The sequence below is a fragment of the Chiloscyllium punctatum genome, chromosome 50 (assembly GCF_047496795.1).
Source record: "Chiloscyllium punctatum isolate Juve2018m chromosome 50, sChiPun1.3, whole genome shotgun sequence".
NCBI lineage: Eukaryota > Metazoa > Chordata > Chondrichthyes > Orectolobiformes > Hemiscylliidae > Chiloscyllium > Chiloscyllium punctatum.
This window is the reverse complement of record NC_092788.1, coordinates 45,147,210-45,152,657: the sequence shown is the minus strand read 5'-3', so window position 1 is coordinate 45,152,657 and position 5,448 is coordinate 45,147,210. Positions and strand designations below refer to the sequence as shown.

Genomic DNA, 5,448 nt, shown 5'->3' with positions numbered 1-5,448 from the left:
TAAGAAGGCCAGACCACTCAGAACCATCTCTCTCTATATATATGCTCATTCATTTAATTGTATCACAGAGCATCTTCACGATTTCATACCAACCCTGTCCCAATGAGCATTGACAAAATGAATCCATTCACTGTAGCCTCTGGGTCCATGCACAAATTCTCACTGTGTTTCTGTCATTATCAATTCACCCTTAATGTCACTGTAAGGTACATTCAGAATTCTATTTCCCCTCTTAGCATTCCTCTCTCCCAGGCAATTAGCCTGTGATACGATTTGGAGGAGTGTGGGATGTCAGTCTGGATGTGGATTAGCATTGGGAAGCTCAGAAATAAGGAACACAAGACTGTGCTGAGTGTGGGGCAGTGGGATTCATTTGGGATGAGCACACAGAAGCTGAGGAATAAACCTCAGCCCTGCAGCATGAAAATATCCCTTTGATCTGGCAGGTCAGTCACACGAAACAGAAACCCCAACACTGGGAAAAGAGGGTGGTAACCAAATGGAGACGGTCTGTTTGAACACAGTCTCTGGAATCTGAACGTGGGAATCATTGCTGAGCAGGGTATGTAGGAAGCAGAGGCAGAAATGTACTGAACAATTTCAGATATTCCTCTTAGACCACAAGCTATGGGAGCAGAAATTAGGCCATTCAGCCCATCTGATAGTGTGGCACTCAATCAGTCCTGACTCTCTTACAATGCAGGTATCCCCCAGACTGATGCGCTGACAGTGTAGCACTCCCTCAGTAATGATCCTCTGTCAGTGCAGCGCTGCCTCAGTAATGATCCTCTGTCAGTGCAGCGCTCCCTCAGTCATGATCCTCTGTCAGTGCAGCACTCCCTCAGTACTGACCTTCTCACAGTGCAGCACTGCCCCCAGATTGACCCTCTGACATTGCAGCTATTCCCCATTACTGACCCCCTGATAGCGCAGCACTCCTGCAGTAGTATCCTCTGACAGTGCAGCACTCCCTCAGTACTGACCCTCTGACAGTGCAGCACTCCCTCAGTACTGACCCTCTGACAGTGCAGCACTCCCTTGGTATTGGCCCTCTGACAGTGAGACTCCCCTCAGTACTGTTCCTATGACACTGCGGCACTCCCTCTGTACTGACCCTCTGTACTGACAGTGAGGCATTGCACGTACACTGACCCTCCCACAGTGTGGCGCACCTTCATACTGACTTTAAGATAGGCGCATCCTCTGATCATTCAATACTCCCTCAGAACTGACCCTCTGACACTGCAACAGCCCCTTGGCCCCTGACAGTGCTGCAATCCCTCAGTACTGACACTCTGACAGTGCTGCAATCCCTCAGCACTGGTCCTTTGACACTGCAGCACACCCTCAGAAATGAAATTCTGACACAATAGCATTCCCTCAGCACTGACATTTCTACAGTGCAGCACTCCCTCGGTACTGACCCTCCGATAACGTGGCATTTTCTCAGTACTGACCCTCCGACAGAGCAGAACTCCCTCAGTACTGACATTCTGATAGTGCGGCACTGCCTCAGTCCTGCACTTCTGATAGTCCAGCACTCCCTCAGTCCTGACCCTCTGTAACAACACTCCCACAGAACTGACACACTGACTGTGTAGCGCTCCCTCAGTAATGACCCTTTGAGTGTGCATCACTCTCTCAGTACTGACCCTCTGGCAATGCAGCAATCACTCAGTACTGACTGTCTGACACATAGTGTGGTGCTCCCTCAGTACTGACCCCCTCACAGTGCGGTGATCCCTCAGTACTAATCCCCTCACAGTGCGGTGATCCCTCAGGACTGACCCTCTCACATTGCGGTGATCCCTCAGTACTGACCCCCTCACAGCGCGGTGATCCCTCAGTACTGACCCCCTCACAGCGCGGTGATCCCTCAGTACTGACCCCCTCACAGCGTGGTGATCCCTCAGTACTGACCCCCTCACATCGCGGTGGTCCCTCAGTACTGACCCATTGACAGTGTAGCACTCCCGCAGTACTAACCCTCTGGCTCGGTCCTGCACCTCTGACAGTCCAGCAGTGCCTCAATACTGACCATCTGACAGTGTAGCACTCTCTCTGTACTGACCCTCTGACAGTGTAGCACTCTCTCTGTACTGACCCTCTGACAGTGTGGCACTCCCTCTGTGCTGACCCTCTGACAGTGTGGCACTCCCTCTGTGCTGACCCTCTGACAGTATGGTGCTCCCTCAGTACTGACCCTCTGTCATTTTCAACCCACCCTGAGCTTCTTCATTCCGCTGATTTGAACAGAGGTAAAGAAACAGAGTTAGTGAACATCCACCGTCACCCTGTTATAAAACTTATTTTCAAATGTGGCTTGTATGTGATTCCCACACCCTCTAATAGTTGCCTGGAAGGTGGGGGTGAGCTGTACTCTCCTGCTGCAGTCCTTGGGTGTCCCACAGTGATGTTAGGGAGGGAGCTCCAGGAGTTTGACCTGAACCATGTAAAGAGCTCTCTTACTGGAGTGTCCTTTTTAAAGTTGGGAAGTTATTATAGACCAGGAGGACCCGAGAGCTGCTGTCTTGTCAGAGAGAGAGGACTGGTGGGTCACACACCTCAGGTAAGGGGCGAGGTTGAGAAGCTGGGGCCTTCATGGTCATTTCAGACATGATAGAGATTGAACCAACAATATTGGCATCACGAACCTGTTAGCTGTGGTAACTGACCCCCCTTTGTAGCAGAGGGATTCAATCCCTTTAATAGAGCAAGCTGGAGAATTCAACACTAAAATCAATCTGTACGGACGCGCTAGAGACCTGAAACATCAATACAGAGATTGCTGAAGAAGCTCAGCATGTCCGGCAGCATCTCTGAAGGGAGAGGGAGAAAGAGACAGAGAGTTCACCTTTCAATCCAGTGATTTCTGCGGGAAAGTTCCTTCAGAACAGACCGTTTTGAGGAAGAGTCACTTGGAATGCGAATTGTTCCTCTCTCTTCACTGTTGCTACCTGCTGAATTGTGCTGAATTTCCCCACCATCTGTTTACTTGAGAACTTCACCTGATCCAAGTGTCACTGAGTAATTCAGTCTGTGTTCAATGCCCTGAGGCTGCTTCTGCTGAAAGTTGACAAACAGGTTTAAGGCTTTGTAAGGTATTGTATTCGGAGGGCGGGCTACATGGGAGAACAGATACAGAACAAAGGCACACTGAAATGTTAGGTCTGAGCTGTTCCTTCTGAACTAACATCACAAAGTTACATTGATCAGGATCTTTGTGAAGTGCCTTTGTCAAGTGACCCTTCCTCAAAACGGTCTGTTCTGAAGGAACTTTCCCGCAGAAATCACTGGATTGAAAGGTGAACTCTCTGTCTCTTTCTCCCTCTCCCTTCAGAGATGCTGCCGGACATGCTGAGCTTCTTCAGCAATCTCTGTATTGATGTTTCAGGTCTCTAGTGCGTCCGTACAGATTGATTTTAGTGTTGAATTCTAAAGCTTGCTCTATTAAAGGGATTGAATCCCTCTGCTACAAAGGGGGGGTCAGTTATCACAGCTAACAGGTTCGTGATGCCAACATTGTTGGTTCAATCTCTATCATGTCTGAAATGACCATGAAGGCCCCAGCTTCTCAACCTCGCCCCTCAGCTGAGGTGTGTGACCCACCAGCCTCTCTCTCTGACAAGACAGCAGCTCTCGGGTCCTCCTGGTCTATAATAACTTCCCAACTTTAAAAAGGACACTCCAGTAAGAGAGCTCTTTACATGGTTCAGGTCAAACTCCTGGAGCTCCCTAGCTAACATCACTGTGGGACACCCAAGGACTGCAGCAGGAGAGGACACCCCACCCCCACCTTCCAGGCAACTATTAGAGGGGGTGGGAATCACATACAAGCCACATTTGAAAATAAGTTTCATAACAGGGTGACGGTGGATGGTCACTAACTCTGTTTCTTTACCTGTGTTCAAATCAGCGTAATGAAGAAGCTAAGGGTCAGTTGAAAATGACAATGATATCCTTTCGTAGGTTGGTGTTTATTAGAGTTTGTATCGACAGTATGAATGTTTGAGCACTTATTCAAGGGCATGCAGGTAGCTGCCAGAGGAAGTGATGGGGGCTGGTAGAATTGCGTCATTTAAAAGGCATCAGGATGAGTATGTGAATAGGAAGGGTTTAGAGGGATATCAGCCAAGTGCTAGCAAATGGAATGAAATGAGATGAGAATATCTGGTTGGTATGGGCAAGTTGGATAGGACCGTCCATTTCCAAGCTGTGCATCTCTGTGACTCTGTGCCTCTGAATAGTCTATTGCAGAGAGTTTCATCTCAGTGACTCTGTGCCTCTGAATACTCTATTGCAGAGAGTTTCAGACAGGGTTTGGTTTGTGTGTCTCTCTCATGCTTCCTCAGAATCTGCAAACCCTATGTCTCCAAATTTCCACAAGACTCTGTTAAATAGAAAAAAAGTGGGTCGGTGCTGAGGGAGTGCTGCAATGTCGGAAGGTCAGTACTGAGGGAGTGCTGCACTGTCAGAGGGTCAGTACTGAGGGAGTACTGCACTGTCAGAGGGTCAGTACTGAGGGAGTGCTGCACTGTCGGAAGGTCAACACTGAGGGAGTGCTGCACTGTCGGAAGGTCAACACTGAGGGAGTGCTGCACTGTCAGAGGGATTGAATCCCTCTGCTACAAAGGGGGGTCATTAACCTCAGCTAACAGGTTCGTTCTGCCAACATTGTTGGTTCAATCTCTATCATGTCTGAAATTGCGATGAAGCCCTGAGGGAGTGCTGCACTGCCAGAGGGTATTACCTAGGGAGTGCTGTACTGTCAGAGGGTCAGTACTGTGGGAGTAATGCACTGTAAGATGGTCAGTACTGAGGGAGAGCTGCACTGTCAGAGGGTCAGTACTGAGGGAGTGCTGTACTGTCAGAGGGTTAGTACTGTGGGAGTGTTGCACTGTAAGATGGTCAGTACTGAGGGAGTGCTGCAATGTCAGAGGGTCAGTACTGATGGAGCGCCGCACTGTGAGAGGGTCAGTACTGAGGGAGTGCTGCACTGTCAGAGGGTCAGTAATGAGGGAGTGCCACACTGTCAGAGGGTCTGTACTGAGGGAGTGCTGCACTGTCAGAGGGTCAGTACTGAGGGAGTGCTGCAGTGTCAGAGGGTCAATACTGAGGGAGTGCTGCACTGTCAGATGGTCAGTACTGAGGGAGCGCTGCACTGTCAGAGGGTCAGTACTGAGGGAGTGCTGCACTGTCAGAGAGGTCAGTACTGATGGAGCGGTGAATTCTCAGAGGGTTATTACTGAGGGAGCACTACACTGTAAGAATGTCAGAACTAAAGGAGTGCTGCACTGCCAAAGAGCTGCACTGTCAGAGGGTCAGTACTGAAGGTGTACCACACTGTCACATGGTCGGTATGGGGGCAGAGCCACACAGTCACATGGTCTGTACTGAGGAAGTTCTGCACTGTCAGAGGGTCAGTACTGAGGGAGTGCTGCACTGTCA

The 5,448-nt window shown here is 49.7% G+C and overlaps 1 long non-coding RNA gene across 1 annotated transcript in view; it reads right to left on the bottom strand.

The window, feature by feature from the left end:
- Positions 1-2,941, bottom strand: part of LOC140470056 (uncharacterized) — a 49,888-nt gene extending 46,947 nt beyond the window's left edge. Inside the window, exon 1 of the long non-coding RNA XR_011956322.1 lies at positions 2,855-2,941. This is a non-coding gene — a long non-coding RNA (uncharacterized lncRNA). The remainder of the gene's footprint in view (positions 1-2,854) is intronic.
- Positions 2,942-5,448: the final 2,507 nt, after the last annotated feature.